Source organism: Balaenoptera musculus, chromosome 14 (assembly GCF_009873245.2).
Source record: "Balaenoptera musculus isolate JJ_BM4_2016_0621 chromosome 14, mBalMus1.pri.v3, whole genome shotgun sequence".
Lineage (NCBI taxonomy): Eukaryota > Metazoa > Chordata > Mammalia > Artiodactyla > Balaenopteridae > Balaenoptera > Balaenoptera musculus.
Window position 1 is genome coordinate 39,378,219 of NC_045798.1, and position 18,960 is coordinate 39,397,178.

Below are 18,960 nucleotides of genomic sequence, written 5' to 3' on the forward strand. Positions count from 1 at the left end.
ATCACTTTCATAAAAACAATTTTAAGAAATTTCTATCTAGTTGCCTATCTTTGACAGTTTTTTTTTTCCAGATGTACCAAAAAAAAAAAAAGAAAAAAGAAAAAAACACCAAATTAGAACAAAGAATTCCTGTATACCTTTCATCCAGATTCCCCCAAAGTTAACATTTTACATAATACAATGATCAGAATTGGAAAATTATCTTTGATGCATCACTCTTATCAAATCTACAGACCTGATTCAACTTTCACCATTTGTTGCTGGTCTCAGATCCAATGAGGGATCACAGGTTGCAGTAGCTGTGTGCATCTCCTTAATCTCCTTTAATCCAGAACATTTTCTCAATCCTTCTTTGTTGTTCACAACTTTGACACTTTTGAAAAGTACTGGCCAACTATTTAATAGAATGACCCTCAATTTGAGTGGTCTTGTATTTCCTCATGAATTTTTGTGTACCACCAGAGTGATGTTGGGTCCTTTTCAGAGCATCTATGTGGGGAGGCACGTGATGTAGATCTGTCTCATTACAAGGAATGATAACTTTAATTACCTAGTTAAGGTGGTCTTTGTCAGATTTCTCCACCATAAAGGTACTGTTTTTTCCTTAGTAAATATTATAGGGATGTACTTTGAGACTATGTAAAAATCTTGTTTCTTATCATACTTTCACTAACTAATTTTAGCTTTCGATGATGATTCATCCCTGAACCAATTATTGTGGTGTTTTCCAGATGGTGATTTTCTACTTTCATTATTCTTTCTATGAATATTAGCTGTGATTTACCTTGGGCAGGCTTTATAGATTTTTTTTTTTTTACCTATACAGCCCTAGATTATACTTTTGTTAAAGCAAAAAAAGAGAATATTTACCTACTGCTTATTCTGTTGTTCTTGTTATCCAAACACCTGGGGACCGCCGAAGGTGGAGGTACCCAGACAAAGGCTTGGAGATGATGGGGCATCTTCATGTATCTGCACTGACTCCTGATTTTCTGAGTTTCAGCTAATTATAGATCGTTCGGCGAAGGAATCACAGGCACTTTTTACTACGTGATTTATCCTTAAATAATCGCTGTAAAGTAATAAGAAAGTAGCCATTGCCACTTCCACTCTACAGATGAGAAAAATGAAACCGAAGAGCGTTGATACTCCCCCCAGATCACACAGCCGCAGTGCCTGGAGTTTTTTGGTTCCTCTCTGGGACTGTCTAAAAATTACATTACTTCTATTTGTATTTGATAACATGATATGTCTTCAAGAAAAGATGTTGCTTTTGAACAAAATTATTATCAATAAGACTATCATTCTTTTGGCTAATTATTATGTAAATTTTCACCCATTGTAATCCAATCTATTATTTGCAAGCAACAATAGTTATTTAAACAGAAGCTTCTTGCAGACATAAATTACAAAAATTATTTTTATCTCAAGCTGAATTCTTCACAATGACCTGACATTCTAAATACAGAATCTTCCATTTATCCAGAATGGTTAAGAGGTTCTAGTTAACTAAACATTTCTATATGTAGCAGGATTCCCACTCTTCAAAGAATCCAAACACAAAGATGTAGGAAAAGTATTCTTTAAAATCAAATACACATTTTAGGCCACTCCTTAGATGTGCAGGATTAGTCAAGTTACTATAAATAAAAAGAGAATGAAATTTGGCTGGAAAAAAAATTAGACAATATCTTACATTAATATGAAAGGCAACTCTTATTGCACAGTCCCATTAAAAAGGAGGTAGGAGATGAGCGGATTTTAAAAAAAATATTCACTTCCTATGTTACCTTGTTTTCTTATCATTTATTTTTTTCTCCTAAAAATAGCATATAGGAGAAAGAAATTTTAGATTAGGTGGACTTTCTGGTGATTGGTATCTTGGAGTTTTTGGGTTTTTTTTGCTTCACCACATGGCTTCTTGGGTCCTTTGCAGTGAGAGCTTGGAGTCTTAACCACTGGACTGCCAGGGAAGTCCTGGTATCTTGCATTTTAAAAAGTTACTAAGACAGCTGTTGTTACACCAGCTTCTTATCCTTAGGGTACCAGTAATTAGAGTTGACCAAGGGGACACCAAGCATCCACATTTGTTCACATAATCAAGACTCGTGAACTCCGAGTGCCTCAGCCCAGCCACTCCTGCTGATTGGCATTGTTTAATTTTATTTTTGTCATTTTTGTATCCCCAGTATTCATCCCTGTGCCTGGTACAAAGTAGGCTCTGGATAAATATTGCTCCCTGATCCACTGACCCACTGACAGCCAGACTTCACACCCAGGGTGAGGGCCCAGCCTCAGCCTTCCTGAATTCCTGGAATTTTTTTTCTTATTTCAAAAACAAGGCATGCTCATTATAGATACATGTAAAATAGAGAAACTCACGCACACACGAAAGAGAAAATAAAGCCTTCCCTATCTCACTAGCCACAGAGATGACTAGGCCATAAAGATGAACATTCTCCCATTTACTAAATATTCTTCAAAAACATGTTTTTAATGGCAATAGAATGGTCCATTGTGTGGATGTGCCATGTTTAACCATTTCCTTGTTGTGGGTCGTAGAAATTCTTTATAGTTTGCCACCACTGGCAAGAGTGTTGCAGTGTTGCACAATAAACTCTCCGGCTATTAAAGCTGATTATCACGTTACTTTCCAAAAGATTATGTCCATTTAAGTCCATTTGCGACTGCCCCATATATTTTAAATGCTGACAGTTGAGAAATGAGGGTTTCGAAACAGCTCCTTTCCATTTAAACAGCCTCCAGTGTGATGAGAGTGAACTAACCTTTTCCTCCAGGCTTAACTCTGGGCCCCTGCGAAGGGTAAATCACAGGGGAGTGGATAATTTGGAAAACATTCTTGGAAACCGCAACCCAAATGGAGGAGAGAGAGTTCGCCCTTTTAAAAAAAGCTTGTGCAATAAAGTGAAGGGGCAATGACACCCCAAATTGAGCGATAATAACACAAAACAACCAATATTGTTGTGCTGATTGTTGTCCTTGTATTCATGGCCCCAAATTAAAAGCGATTTTCTCTTTACAGAGGATAAAATCCTGCTAGTGAAAAGGCGAAACTATTTGGGAGAGGAATCAGTCAAAAAGAGAGAATACTTTTTAAAAAATTTACTTTTACTCTGAGGAATATATTTGTTTCATTCGGAAACAAAAACCTCATTTTCAAAAATGATATATAATAAAAGCCAAATCTTTCAAAAGTTATGTGCCATTATCAGAAAGAAAATTCCATTCTGGGGCTTGTCTTTTTCTGCGACTGCATATTCCACCTCCGAGACTGCAGAGCAGGTGTCAGCTTTGCTCAGGACCTACGGCAGGTATGGTCAGTTTCTAAATATAGCACGTGCCCATCTCTTTATTAAGTCAGCATTTCAAATGACCGTGAGCCATTACAAATAGCTAAATTATTATTATCGCAATACAACAGCTTAACTCTTTTCCATTTAACACTTAATGGGACAATTTATTTCCAGCCTTCCACTTCCAGTCAAGCAAAGGCTGCATTACTTGGAACTCTGGGGAAAGCTCTAGAGATACAGGCCTGGGCTCTGAGCCAGTCCTGCAGTGGGAAACCACCATTTTAGAAAGCGGGATTTTTGGAGTACAGTGGGAGTGAGATTGAAATCAATCTTTATGTGGGGCAATTTTGCTGAGAAGCCTGAGTAATTGACCCTTTCTTTATATTACTTCTGTGTTTTCATTGATTGTCGTGAATCTAATTCCAGCCTATTTTCCAATCACAAGCCTGTTTATTATACTTTATAGCTTCATGGCTCAGGGATGAACACTGTACCCAGTGTTATTCAGAAAGAGGATACCCTGCCAAAAGTTGGGTATATGTAGTTTTATTAATATGAGGTTGAGTTGGGAAAGCAGTATTAATCCCACTTTCCTTGTACATTTCTTTAGACAGCCTCATGGTTGAACTTGCAGTTTTTAGTGAGTGATTGACTACAGACAGATGATTAAAGAGTAGATTCAAAGCCACCACAGTTTCATCTCAAAGCATACTGGGAAGTCAGTGGGTACCAGAGCCACTTTGTCAGGGGAGAAAGCATGAGTCGAATTCCTAGGGCCCTTGAGTTTCCCTTCGACAAGGAAGTGGAATGAAGAGGGAGATGGAAGACATGTAGCCACTTTTAAATGATGCAGGAAAAGATATATTTTTCTGTTGATATTTTCCTTTTTAGTGGTGGTGGTAGGTCCTAAAGTTCTAAGGTGGATTGAAGGTCTAGTAGCTGGGATCTGAGACAGAGTGGGGATCTATGGGGCTCCTAGAGGATGGGGGTAGAGGGTACTCGAGGATGGAGTGAACAGAGCAGAACATTTCCATTTCCTTCCTCTGATCCCCACACTTGTGTGCCTGCCCCTGCTAATCTAGCTTCCTTAGCTCCACCATGCCATATAACACGTTCCTTCAGTGGCAGGGGGCTGCGGTCAACAGGGGAAGATGGTTTAGTGGGTATTGTTGGTTATCTATCCATTTCTCCCCTTCATCCAGCTCAGTGGGCCCACATTTTCATTTTAGTTTACATCATCACCCGTGTACTTTGAGGGGAGATGATCTCAACCTTAACTCTTGATCGGCTTAACCCAATCAGCCCATTCCATTCCCAAGCTAAGGTCAGTGGTTCAGGGTTGCATATGACTTACAGGGCCAATCAAAGTGAATTTCAGGACTCCTGCTTAGAATCCTGTGACCAGGGTTTTCTTCCTCTTCTGCTGGATGCCAGAAGAAGTCCTTTTGCCACCTGAGAGAAGTGACCTCAAGATGAAGTCAACAAATGGGAGAGACACATATGGGGGGAGTGGCAGAGAAATGGGGCAGGAGCTCCTGGATTAAACTGACTCTGAACTTCAGTTACATCAACACATGACCGTTCTCACTGCTCAATCCAGTTAGAGAAGAGTTTCTGCGTCTTGGGACCTTTACAGAGGGTTGGGGGTGTCTCGTATCTTGGCATCATATGGTCCATCTCTAGGGGCTGTATCTTCCTTCTGACATGTTATGAATGGCAGTCAATTACTCATATTAACCAGGAATGTAGATTAAATGGTATATACTTGCAGTGAACAATACTAGAAAACAATGTTCACGTATACAATACTGTATAATGATGAGGGGAGGGGTGGTATTTTGGGCTCTAACCATCATTTATCACATTATCTCTATAAGAAAATCTGCTCCAACTTCTTGGAAGCAACTTACAAGTGAACTTTTGGGGATCATCTGGGTCTCAGGTTTCTCACAAGGGTGAGAAAGTAAGTAAAAGTGAGCTCTTGTAACAGGGCAGCATTCTTGAATAATATGGCATCTGCCAATTGTTCGTTTGCCGTTCAGCAAGCTGTATCTTGTTTGTTTTCACAGCAGTTGAGGATTTGCCCTCATTGTTTTAACCATTTTTGAAATTCTAGCATAGTGCTCACGTCTTGCCTCTAAATACTTATATACCTTATTTCCTACAGCAAACTCATTTTTTGAGTTGTCAGATTTATGGAAACTTGAGAGATCCAAACAGGCTCATATTTCTAAGCAAAAGCAAATAGTAATTTTCTCCTTCTCTACCCATGGGTTAGTCAAAGCAGGGACTTTTTCTAAGAGCAGAGATATCTGTCATCTTTAGGTGGTTTCAACACAAAAATGCAACGGTTCGTAATACTTTGGGCTCAACACTTAAGTTGTAGATTGAAAAACAAGTGGTCAAGTAAGCAGAGAGAGTGCCTTGAAATGAAAGGATGCATGCTTGGAATCGTGATTGGGTAAAACTTACTTCACATATAGGTGGGGCAGGTGATGGCCTACCTGAATTAAATGTTACTAAGAGACTCTTCCCCCAAAATCTCTCCCACAAGACTGCCAAGGAGTCTGAAATTCCACCAATCACGCCTTTTAGAAACCATACTATACAAAGTCTCCGCTGAAACAAGAGTGTATCACCTCTGATGGCCTGGTTATTAGCCCATGAACTCCCAGTAGCCTTACTTAGATCAGCCTGGTGTCTACTTGTTTGGGGCGGGCTGTTGGGAAAGGGAAGAAGGGAAGGATTGAATGTGAGGTAATTGATGACAGTCCCTGTTGGCTACACAGCACTGGGTAGGGGAACAAGAGACCTTTGAAAGATAATCTGACGTATTTCATAGCGTTGCCTTGGACTTTCCCTATATATCTCGATTCAATAGATCTCATTTTCCTTCTTGAGGTTCAGAGGGTGTGGACTGGAACAGCTCTTTCCTCCACATCAATCCCCGTTCTCTGCCCTGTTGTTGCTCATTGTTTGGTCACCTACAAAGAAGTCTCAACAGGACCCCTGTGTGTGGCCCTGCAGTTGCTCCATAGGCAAAAGAATAGCTGTTTGGATGCTGCTTTTCTTGAATGAGTTCCTTAGGTTTATGTCCAGAACTAATACGGATGCAGTGAACCCCTGGTTTGGTACATGGAGGGAGGAAGAGAGAGACAATTCTTTGTTTGCCTCTTCCTCACGGCCAGCCCACAGTCCCTGCCTCAGTGTGAGAGATGAAGCAAATAAGAGAAAATATGATACTGATGTTTGCTCCTGATGGTTACAGAAGAAGTATAGTTGATCTGATGTGGGTCTGGGACTGTGCTATGAATCTCATTGGGGTGCTTCTAATGAGGTAGGATATCTTACGGTGACAATTCTTTAAAAAAGGATCCTGTAGGGCAGGAACTTTATCGACGGTATTCTTGTAAGGTGCGCTATATTTTGTGGTGTTGTGTGAGAATGTTTGAACTTCGTGTCCTCAGCATGTCTTGCCCTGTTTCCCGTGTATCTGGGTGCTTCCAGGGAGGGAGGACCGTGGTGCAGTTGACGGCTGGTTTTCTCCAGATAGGGCACCCACTCTCACACCAGGCGAGTCCCCACAGCTGAAAAGCAATCTGCACTGCCCAGACCACACAGTGGAAAATGTAAGTGAAAGGAACTTGACATTGTACTCAAAGGCATCCTTCAGAAGGGACCTTGTTTCTCTCGTGCTGTTTAACTTTTTTTGGTGTTACCTTATCCTATTGTATTTTTGGTAGGTGCCAGTTATAAATCTGTTCCTTTGTTATACCTACTGGCAAAAGGCAGTTGCTCTCAAGACTGACATCTGTTCCTTAACGTTAGAATGATGGAAACAAAAGAGGACTATGTGGCCAGAACTCAAAATGGAATTTACACCTCCGCTCTTTATTCATGGTGCTGGAGATGCTGTTGACTGTTTGCCATTGATTCTTCTTTTAAAGTGCTCTTTCTAATTGGCTTACTAGATTATTGGCCAATATAGAATTCTGAACACAGACAATATAACGTTCTCAAGTGGCTGAATTAAGAGAGAAAAATGTGGAAAGTATTTTGAAGTTGGAAGTAGTAGAATGTAGTGAAATATAAAGTCCATAAAAACTGAGACAGAGGGCTTCCCTGGTGGCGCAGTGGTTGAGAATCTGCCTGGCAATGCAGGGGACACGGGTTCGAGCCCTGGTCTGGGAAGATCCCACATGCCACGGAGCAACTGGGCCCGTGAGCCACAACTACTGAGCCTGCGCTCCGCAACAAGAGAGGCCGCGATGGTGAGAGGCCCGCGCACCGCGATGAAGAGTGGTCCCCACTTGCCGCAACTAGAGAAAGCCCTCACACAGAAACGAAGACTCAACACAGTCATAAATAAATAAATAAAAAAGAACGTGAATTTCTTTAAAAAAAAAAAAAAACTGAGACAGAGTCTGGGAAGTAAAAGAACATGTCTGCTGCAATAATAGCCTCACAATAGCTCCTTTAAGGACCAACTATACAGTACTTGGGATTAGCGAATTTCCACAGGCTACAGTCAGGTTTTGTTTGTATTAGGATTATTGGATCAGAAAGTGGCTTATAAAGATATCACTTGATAATAAACACTATTCAATATAGAATCCCGTCAAAAGTCGAGGTTCAAACCTTCTGGTTGAGAATTCTATTTAGGAGGATGTAGGAGAAAAGAGTGAATTTTAAAACTTCAAATAAAGAGATAATTATCTCTAGTGTAGAAAAGTCTGATATTAATAATGTTGGAACTCATGCTTTGGGCTTGGAGCGTGGTATCTTAAAACTTTCAAAATGTTCACACTCAAGAGTCTGGCTAGACACTGCGTGTGTCCATGAGGATACAAAGATGAGCAAGATGTGATCCGAGCCCCCAGGTGTCGCAGACCAGAGGAGCACAGGGACGCAGTAAAGATGACCCACCTATGACCCACCTCATGTCCCAATGACCACAGTGCTGCCTGAGCATCAAGAAGGCAGCCATAATCGTGAGAATGTGGTGGGGTGAGTGGAGAAAGAAGAGGGCCATTGTGTGGTGGAGAAACACGTGTTAGCCTTCGTTGGTTTTAGGATGGATCTCACGGCCATTAGAGTCATACCAGTTGTGACTGTGGACACTTGGGGAGCTCACGAGGACAGAATCGGTGCTGCAATCCCAGGGCCAAGCTCTAGCCATCATGCAGGGCTGCCTCAAGTGAGAAAAGAAGAAGAAGAAATGTGCCAGAAAGAAGAAATGTGCCAGAAAGAAGAACTTTTTACACGTGTTAGCTGTTAAAATATTTGCACCCTGAGAGTTTTATTGCCTCTGCAACCTTCACTTTTGCCTCTGATATAAACACGATATGCTGGGCAAGACCTTATGACTCCATTCACTGATCAAGATATTGGCACATTTGTCATTGTAAAGACAGCATGTTGGAAGGTTTTATACACAGAAAGGGTGAGTTTATGACCTTAAATAATCCCCAGTAGGAAATATCTGACATTCTTAAATGTTTCTTCTCATATCTTTTCTTTATGCCTTTGATTGCCTTCCTGCTTAACTTTTTTGAGGACTTGGGGCGTCCTCCCTTCCCCCCTCATCTCTCTTCCTCTAGGAAGGCAGCCTGAAATAGAAGTTTGTGTTTTTCCTTGTTTATCAAATGGTTCAAATAGTCTGCATGTTGAGCCAGACACTCTTCTAAGCATTTAATAAATATTAACTCATTGAGACTTCATCAAAACTCGTTGAGGAGGCTACTATCCTTACCACGCCTTTTTTTACAGATGAGGAAAATGACAAGTTAGAGGGAGTAAGTAGCTTGCATAAGGACCCAGAGAGTGAGCTGCAGAGCTGGGATTCGAACCCAGACCCCCAGCTCTCAACCTCCATGCAGGAGCTTAATCTAGCCATAGTGCTGAGGTGTGGACGGATTCTGCTGCCGGCCCACCAGCTCAACCACTGGGTAGGCCGTTTTCTATTCACCGAGTGTTTTTCACTTCTGCCCAGAGCAAGCCCAGCTCTCTACAGAAAGGTGCCTTTGAAATGCAAAGGCTGACAGCTTTATTTGTGGATCCACACTGTGGTTTTTGGCTAGAGCTGGCTGGGCACCCGCTATGTGGTAGTCAGTCTTTTAAAAAATGGTGTAATATTCCCACTGTTTTTGTTGGATAATTACACGTCTTTTTGTGGGATTATAAACAGAGTAGTCACCTAGCTCAGGAGTAGCCAGAAAAAGTTATTTGATATCCACTAAGTCAAGTTTCTATTTTTATTCACCTCTGTAGAAGTAAACATTGTTATGGTCAGGAAAAAAAGCAACATCGTAATATACTCTAATCGGTGTCTCCTGATTGGTTAAGTTAAAAATATGCCTTCTGAAGAACGTAGGCAATAATTCAGCTTCTTTCCTAACAGGTGAATACAATTTTCCTCTTAGATATGATGACAGTTTAGCTTTCTAGAATATGAAAAAAAAAAGGAGGGAAAAATCACACCTTTTTAATTCATGGATTTGGAACCGTGATTTAAAAAAAAAACCTGCTTAAATCTCTGCTTACCTTACTCAGAAAATTCTGATAGTTCAAGATAAATGAAAACATTAAATCATGTAAAATAATTACTTATGTCATAAATATGAAGTCCCCATATAGTCACCATATTGGAAATAAGGACATTCATGGTCACTGATTGCTTTTTGTCACTGTTCTGTGATTTAGTTGACTTATGACATATTTATAGGCAAAGAATAGATTATTTAGATAGCATCTTCCATCATAAGACATTTCAGCGGTTTGAAAACTTGAGCCTAATTTAACTGATCAGTCTTTGGAGATGAATCATTCCTTTTGTTTAGCCCATTGGTATAGTATTTAGATTAACTTGTAGGTTTGTATTTAACCTGGGAGAATCCAAACAGCCAGATCAGACAGGTGTTAGTGGTCTTACTGGGGCCCTGACAGAGCTACACACAAGGAGGAGGACTCAAGTCATTCGTTTGTGATGAATGTCTGTAGAAAGTAATATTTCTACCATTTTATGGATGGAGCAGCTGAGGCACTGAGAGGTTAAGTGTCTTGCCCTCGATCACAAGGCTGTTTAGTAGATCCAGGAAAATCATGTAAGCTGACCAGGATTTTACATCCAATTCTCACCAACTGTAAAATTTGCAAGTTACCATTCCTGTCCCTGCCCACAGGCAGGTTACAAACCGGAAGTTGGAACTAAAATGAGAGAATGTTGACATCACTTTTTAGGGGGAGGAAGCTACCAAGGTTCGCTTTGACTAACAGAGTTGACATTTAGGGGGATGTCGTTCTCTGGAGATCCAGCCCTCGTGGACCCGCTGGCTTTCTACTGATCCCCCATGGCTTTTGTCCATGAGGATTCAATCAGCCGGGGGACCACTGGCTGGGGTGGGGGGCAACAGGACTGTAAATCTGGGAAAGCTGCAAGTATTCAGGGTCTTGAACTTTATCAGGTTTGAATGTGTGATTGTGAAAGTAAAGAGCAGAGAAATGACAGCACTCAGTAAATCAAGTGGAGAGAAGATCACGACTGTCAGAGAAAGAGAAAAACAGGCTCTGGGCACAAATGTGGCTGGAAACCTGCACAGTGTGGGAGACTTTTATGTTCCCTCCAGACTTTGCCTCCTGAAAAACAAAGCTCTTTCCCCATCATTTTATCTAGAGAACAGTATTCTTTGTTATGTCCCATGGATTTTTTTTAAAGTTTTCGTTATTGCAGTTTAGATCTTGTTTTAGAAGATGGGATGCTATAAGAAAAAGAAAAACAGAAAGAAAGAAAATCAATTGGAAAAAGTCTGGAACGGTCTAGATTTTCCTCTGTCAATATTGGGTCCCCTAGCTTCTCACAGATCTTTATTTATTTATTTATTTTATTCCTTAACAAAATGTGATTGATGTAGAATAAGTCTCCTGCATAAACAGCAATACCAAATTGAAAGGCAAAAAGCATGAGAGTATTTAGATGACCAGGTCAATTTAATTAATTCTTTTTTCTCCCTTATATCTAACGCCAGTCCTCAAGGTTGCCCTCCTTCATGGCCCCATCTGTTAATTCACTCCTATCTCCTGCCAGAAAGAAGCTTCCAGGGAGGGGGCTGCTTCTGAGGACTGGAGTTCTTTTCTCGGAGCGGAGGACAAGCCTTAAGATTATTATCTTTGTCCTGTAGTCTGCTGCTGGCATTTGCAAGGGGGACAAGGAATTTTTCCTCTTCAAAGGAACCAAAAAAAGTAGATCTACGCTTGTCTCCCCCATCACCCTTTCCTACCATAATGCGATAAATAAAGTCCTCACTGCTGGTACATAGAAAAAGCCCAAGACCTCTGGTGAATGGCAGGTCTCAAAGTTGAATGAGGGCTCAAAGAAGTTCTTTCCTGGGAGTTAATTGAGCTCTGGGGGATAGGTGTGTCTCCCAAAAAATTGAAATCTGATGTAGTAGGTGTGAGTCTATTACAATATAGATATTGGTAAAAACGGTTCATGCTTACACAGTGCTTACGATATGCTGGGTACTCTTAGCCCTTGATACATAAGACATCTTTTAATCCTCTCAATGATCCTGTAAGGGAGGTACTTTTATCAATCCCATTTTAAAGATGAGGAAACTGAAGCAGAGAGGTTAGGCAATTTGTCTTGGTCACTCAGCTAAGAAGGGGTGGGGTCATGATTCAAACCCAGGAAGGCTGGCCCAGAGTCTGGGCTCCTAGGAATTCCCTAGTGTTTGAGCTAGAACACCACCCTCCCCTTTTAATAAGCTCATTGTGAAGCCTAGAGGAAAATCCGAGCATGGGTACTTTTCTAGAGAAAGAAAAAAGACTCAGACATCTCCCTCCATCTTGAAAGTTGTCTGTGGTACTTTGCCTAACCGGCTCTACAGAACTGCAAACCTTCTAGACTGTAAACACTTCAAAACTAGTAGCTACCTCTTCTAGTTCTTCTTTGTGCAGTGCATACTCAGTACTGTCGGGCAAGTGCAGGAAACTGGAGGACTGCATGTGAGTAGACAGCCTTTTGGTCCTAATTCTCTGCATATTTGCAACACAGCTGGAGAGGTCATATTTCTGGGTGGCAAACGCAGTAAATTTTTTTTTTAATTTCTTGGGCACTTTTTTTCTTTAATTGATTCAAGGAGGACATTAGTCGCTTAGCAAATCTCCAAAAGCCTATCATCTCATTTCTTCTGCTTCCCCAATGCCCCCTGCCCCACTAGGAAACCAGTCACAAAGGTCTCTGAGCTGAGCCAGCTCTGGGGCAGTGGCATCTGCACCCTGACCCTGGAATGGGCATTGCCTAAACACTTAGTGATACCTGCAAAGCCAAGAGAAAGCCCAGGTTTTGCCTGTCTAGTGGGATGGAAATTTCTGCATCTCTCTCACTTTCTTGAGAGCATAAATGGTCCCTTTCCCTCTGATGCTCTGATTTTTCTCACCTCCAGAGGCTGGGTAAGAGGTTAGGATTAGATAAGGTGAATGATTTGGGACTTCACCTTATTTGGAGGGAGAAGTGAGAAGAAAGACATTTTTAACTTCTGGGGCCCAGCATGAGAGGATAGACAGACACTGAAGATACTGGATTGCCTTTTGGAATTCAGAGTCCTGTCTCTGATGTTGCCAGAGAAGAACAGATGGGAAAGGCAGAAGATGTGGGAAGAAGCCCCACAGCAGCGAAGCCAAGAGTGGTCTCATCTGTTACCCCCAGTTTCTTATCCTGCCGTATTTCAAAGTGGTGGAAAAGGCTTAAGTGGGCCTGGAGTATGGAGGATTCTCCATCTACTTAAGGGGAGAAGAAGCAGCTCTGTGCAGGAAACCGAAAACGTGGCATCTGACTCCCCAAGCCCACTTCTCAGTCCTGGATCAGGAAACTGGATTATCTTTTGCTTCACCTTTGGTGCAACGGAAGGGATTACTCCAGGGTCAGGGCCTCAGCCCAGCTGGCAGCCCGAGGCTTTATGTAGTGAAGCCCGTAGTAATTAATAGTACTAATAATAAATACCACACTTCATAACCAAACTCAACCTGAGGATGGCCGAGTATTTGGACGGCTGCCTCCAACCGCGACACTGTTATTCTGCGGGTCCACACCCTCCCCATGAGCCTCTGTATGATCCCGACGCCGAGTTCCTTCCACCCACCACGTTCTGACTGGGGTTCAAAAGGTCTGCTTCGGACGACCAGAGATGCGAAGTAACACTGCCCCTCGCTCGGCAAACCGCGGGGAGCGGGGCGCGAGGTTTGGCTTTGCAGTATTATTCAGTATCAGAAAATAATCCAAATGGGAGGTAATTTGGGTCCCACTGAGTTCGGTTTAGTTTTTCTGCCTAGTGCAGGGGGGCTGTTTGGGGAGTCCAGCTCCGGCCTGGAGTCCCCGGCTCCCGGGACCCCAGGGCTTGGCACTCCCCACTTGGCGGCCATCCGAGATCGGGGCCACCAAGTGGGGTTCTCAGGGTGTCGGGACGCAAGCAGGCCTCGGGGAGGGAGGCCGGCGCCGGTGTGGAATGTCTTATCGGGATCCGAGAGCCACAAGCTTCTCCTTCGCTTCTTTAAGCGATCACGGAAAGACACCTTTCGATCTTTTGTCAGACATCTTGGCCCTTAATAGCTAAATTTATTTGGTTTAAAGCGGCCTTAGGAGAAGCAGGGAGGGAAAATCTTTCGTCGGTCATTGGGTGGCCTAGATAACAAGCTTTAAAAGAGAGAGGGAAGAAGAAAGTAAAAAGGTTAATGGATGAGGGGAGGGCTGGAAGGCGCCCAGCGTGGGGCTTTTACAGCGACCCTCCTCCGGCCGCCCCCTTATCGCGGCCCTAACTTACCCGCGGCGGATGAAGTACATTAAGTCACGTAAACAGCGCGCGGAGAGGAATGCCACCGCGGTGACCTTTCGCGCGCCGCCGCCGCGAGCCCACCTCCGCGCCGCGCTGGCGGCCGCCGGCGGCGCGCGGGGTCGGCGCGGGGCTGCGGGGCCGCGATCGCGGCCGCCCGGGGTCCGGCGTGGGCGCTGCGCCTTCCTGAGTCCGGGGACCAGCGGCGCGCAGGGGGCGGGGAGCCGGGGCACGCGGTTGGGGCGACCTCTAGGCTGCGCACGTCCCGCGCTTCCGCCGTCACCACCTGACATTTCTAAGGAGTATTTTGGGATTTTCGAGAATTAAAAAACAAAATAACGACAACGCCCCCCCCCCTCCCTCCAACCACTGTCAGGGTTCTGGGCGATGGCCTGCGTCGGAGCGACAGCCACCGAGTTGAATCGGAGAACGCGCCGCCCCGACCCGGCTAGTGGGCCCGGGCGCTGGCGGGGGTGGAGGACGCCGAGGTGACCCAGTGTCCTTTGGCCAAAGCGTCCCCGGGACGGGAAGAAATATGGTACAAGCGAGAAGGCCCCATAAATCTGGTTAAAAACAACAACAACAACAAAAAACCCTCTCAAGTTAAAACCTATGCTTTAAAGTCAGAAATCGTATGTATTCTTTTCCTTCCTGAAACGTCGCTGGAGCACCCAGGAGCGTGGTGAAATGGTAAGAGGATGAGCTTAAGTTTGCGGGCGTAAAGGCGGATCCTCGGAAGACGCGGGTCCTCGTCGCGGTCTCGCGGCTCGTCCGGAAGCGGCGCACAACTGGGCTCCCAGACACCTTTCCAGTTTGGCCGCCAGGCCCCCGCCCCCTGCCCTATTGGCGGCCGGGTTCGGGCTGGATTCGAGTCGCGAAGAGCGGGGTGGCGCGCGCGGCCCAAATAAATCAGCCCTGGGGACAGGCCGCGCCCGGAGCCACCCCGCCCCCCTCCGAGGGTGAGGAGGGCCGCTCGCGGAGGCAGACTCGCTCCGGAGGGGCCACTCCTTGGGTCTCAACAGTCCCGAGAGAAACGATTTCGTTCCAGATTAGCAAATCCACCAAAAAGAGAGAGGCGTTAGGAAAAGAAATGGAAAAAAAGAAAGGAAAGGAAACACGGAGAAAACTTCTAAGAGCATGACCGTCTACCTGAAGCACTGAGGGAGCCATCGCCAGCTCTTGGGGTGCACTTCTTCCTCTGCGCCCCCCCTAATCCCCCCGGCCTGCCCGGACCAGCTGGGGCGCTCAGAGGAAGCTCAGAGCGCTGGGCCTCGGGTCCCTGGGGGGGTGGCTTTGAAAATGTGCCGCTCCCCGGGGCCCCGGGGGTGTTGTCCCCAAGGCCAAAGCCGATGCGTTGGGAAAACTGCAAACTGGAACAGTCAGGCAACTTGGCATTCTGTCTGAATAAACTCCACGGGTCAAACAGTTTTGTTTTATTTCTCTGTTAACTGACAAGAGAAACAAGACCAGTCTAAAAAACCAGAAAACAACTTGTGACCCTGCAAAAGAGCAAACAATGACCTCCCTGCCCCCACCTTTGTTTTAAGCAATGTTCAAAACTGATTGGGAATCTGGAGGGTAGAATGCCTTGTCCTTTCTCGAGCCTGAGAACTCGCACGTTGTGGAGTTGGTCTGCGTCCCGCCGCTCACCTCTGTCTCAGCCGTGCCGGGGCCAGCGCACCCTGTCCCCGCTGCTGCGGATTGGCGGGAAAAGCCGGTCCGTGGGGGTCAACTATTGTCCAAGGAAATTCACACGGTCACCCACGTAATTGCAAATATAAGAAACACACACACGGCAGGAATCAGGTTCGCGCCGGGGGCTCGGTCTCCTCGGGGCTCAGGCTTGGAGGCCGTTCACAACCCGGACTCCAACTCAGCCAAAGGATTTATTTATTTGTTAACTTGTTTTCATTAGAAATCACCTCACTGAGATATGAATTTTTAAAAAGAAAACTTTGCTTTTGAGAGCAAACCTCAGAAATATTTAAGAACAGTTGGACTCAAAGGAAATCAAATGCCCACAACCTTTCTGTAACGGCTTACAAAGGAGCTTCTGCAAAACTCAGTCTACGTAAAAATTTGATCGGAACTCGCGTAAAAAACAAAAGAAAGGCATTGGAAGCCCTGGTCGCAGTTAAGTGGACGGCGGACGCCGGGTTATCTGCTTTGGTAGACGCATTCGATCGAACTCAGGTTAAATTTTAAAGCCCCTGGATCCTGCTCCAGTCGCCAGCCTCCGTTCCAGAGTTTTCTACCTTCAGTCTTTTCGGAATTGCGGCTACGCTGAAACTGGGAGCTGCCGCAGTGATTGGGGGAGGCAAAGAGGAATGTAATAAAAGTGACTAAATTGGATGAGAACCGTTTATGGACCTTTTCGGTAGCAATTTAAAATTCAAAAGTGTTTAGCAGCAATTTACTACGAAGAATGAAAAAAAAAAAAAAAAAAGAATCGCCAACTTCCTCGATTCCGCTCTTTCCTCCCCCGCTCTGCCAGGCCCTGTCCCCTTGTCCCCCAGGATTCACAGGTTCATAGCTCACAGTCACATAGAGAGGAAACATACATTTAGCCAGGAGGTCTCACCATCTCTCGAAACCCTATTTTACTATGGCCCTACCTACCCCGGCTCAACTCTGCTCAGGCTCCTCTCTCTTCCCCAACTGGAAACATACACACACACACACAAACATACACACACACACACACACACACACACAGAGCCCAAACGCTTTCAGGGAGACTGACCTTTAGAAAATCATTTACTTCGATTTACCTTAAAAAAAAAAAGTGTAAAAATCCATTGCCACAAAACAACTGCTCCTGCCCTAGTTAAAATTCTCTCTCGACAGTCTTCTGGGGTCACATCTGTCGGAAGAAATCCTTTTTGTGAGAGAAAGGGAGCGAGACATATATCACGGCTCCTGCCGCGGACGAACCTGCGGCCGCGCGACTCCCCGCTGACAGATCGGCGCTGATAACCCCGCGATGTTCATTTCCAGTCCCTTTGCTGGCTAAGGACCGTATCAGTTTGTACACAGTTGTGATAACCATTTGGAGGGAGCGAAGAAGGGGTGTGTATGTGAGGATGGGGGTGGGGAAGCGGTATTTCGCGCTGGGACCAGGGAAGGTGACCCCCTCCTCTTTCCAACGACTTGTCTGAGACTTACCTGAAGTTCTCCAGGGAAAGCTCAGAGCAAACGGGACACCAAAACTCGGAGAGCACCTCCGGAGGTGACCGGCGTGGAAGCCCTTTTCCATTCTGCACACTTCATGGACTAAGCTTTACGTACACCATGACCCCCAAAGTTCCCGAAGGTTAGGTGGGGAGGGCTGACGTGAACCTCCCGAAACTTCCCAGGAATTTAGTACATTTCTAAAAAGCAGGGCAGGGATAGGGAGCTGGGCACTCGAGTTCCTTTTTTCCTAGATCACAGGAGACGAGACCCCCGACGGCCACCACGACCTGAGTGAGCCTCAGGGTCCCGAGAAGAGGTCGTGAAAGTTTAAGGTCGGTCACACACAACTGCGGATCTAAAAGCTCATTTAATGTGCAGGGAGGAGCGGGGAAGGCCAGCGGAGGAAAGTACTTTCCCCCCTTATTCTGGGGGGCGCGCTGACCAGGGAGCTGGCACGTCTCTCCCGCTGCGGTGGCTGCGTGGGGCTGTGCACGGTCAACTCCTCCAGCGCCACCGCCGCCCCCCCCCGCCCCCTTGAGCGCGCGTGTAACTGGGGGAGGAGGAATGGGTGTGGGTCGCCAGCCAGGTCAGGCGTTCTGCCACCTCCGCCCCTCCCCCCGGCGTCCCCGGGATCGGCGCCCCCTGCATGGACTCGCCCCTACTCCCAGGACGGTGCTCGCGGCTTAGCCCACACCCGCAGGCTGCGCGGGGCTCATTGTCTGCTCGGGCGGCGCGCTCCCCTCCCCCCGCCGCCCGCCGTCTCCTCCCCACCCTCTTTTCTCTCCTCCCCTAGCTCCCTCCTCCTCCTCTTCCTCCTCCTCTTCACCTCCAGCGCCCAGCTGCTCGCAGAGCGCAGTTCCGACCCACAGCCTGGCACCCTTCGGCGAGCGCTGTTTGTTTAGGGCTCGGTGAGTCCAATCAGGAGCGCAGGCTGCAGTTTTCCGGCAGAGCAGTAAGAGGCGCCTCCTCTCTCCTTTTTATTCACCAGCAACACCGCGCAGACCCCGGACTCGCGCTCGCCTGCCGGCGCCCTCGGCCTCTCTCAGCGCTCTGGAGCCCCCTCCGCCACGGCTGTTCTCCATGCGCAGCGCCCACCCGAGGTTCGGCTGCTTCCTCTCTTGCTCGATCTCTCCTCTTTCCTCCTCTGCACCCCCCACCCGTCGCTGGCCCGTCGGCCTCGGCTCTCCGGCCCTCTGCGGGCCGCGATCGGCTCCGAGGGTTTCTACCTTCTCCACTCCCAGCAGGCACCCAGGTTCCCGGGACACCGCGGACCGACTTCTGGTGTCTTTTCCTCTCCCCGAAGCGCTTATCTGCGCGCAGCCTTATCTCCGAGTTATCTTGGCGCAAAGGGGCGGGAGCCGGCAGTCAGGCGGGCAGAGACTTCTTTCTTGCTATCTAGTCCCGGTCTGTGTGTGGGTATTAATTTTAGTATGGTTATCTGCGATGAGCCCAGGCGATTTGGAAAAGCAGCCCCGAGAAGGCCAGTCCGGCTGTATTTCGCCTCCCTCCTCCACCCCTTCCTTGTCTCCCTGTCATTCTTCCTGCTCTCCCCTTTGGGGTGGCCTCGGCTCCGGGGCGGTCTCGCGTCCCCCCTTACATTTCCCCCTCCTTTTCTCTGCGCTCCGCTCCACCCCGCTACGTCCGAT

General features: G+C 46.1%; 1 protein-coding gene and 1 long non-coding RNA gene across 2 annotated transcripts in view; one reads left to right on the forward strand and one right to left on the reverse strand.

Moving 5' to 3' along the window:
• LOC118906663 overlaps window positions 1-16,456 on the reverse strand; it is a 58,663-nt gene extending 42,207 nt beyond the window's left edge. Inside the window, exon 1 of the long non-coding RNA XR_005022566.1 lies at window positions 15,290-16,456. This is a non-coding gene — a long non-coding RNA (uncharacterized LOC118906663). The remainder of the gene's footprint in view (window positions 1-15,289) is intronic.
• A 1,705-nt stretch (window positions 16,457-18,161) lies between these two features.
• Window positions 18,162-18,960, forward strand: part of GATA6 (GATA binding protein 6) — a 30,513-nt gene continuing 29,714 nt past the window's right edge. The window contains exon 1 of the mRNA XM_036823706.1: window positions 18,162-18,414. The gene's annotated coding sequence lies outside the window, so the exon portion shown is untranslated. The remainder of the gene's footprint in view (window positions 18,415-18,960) is intronic.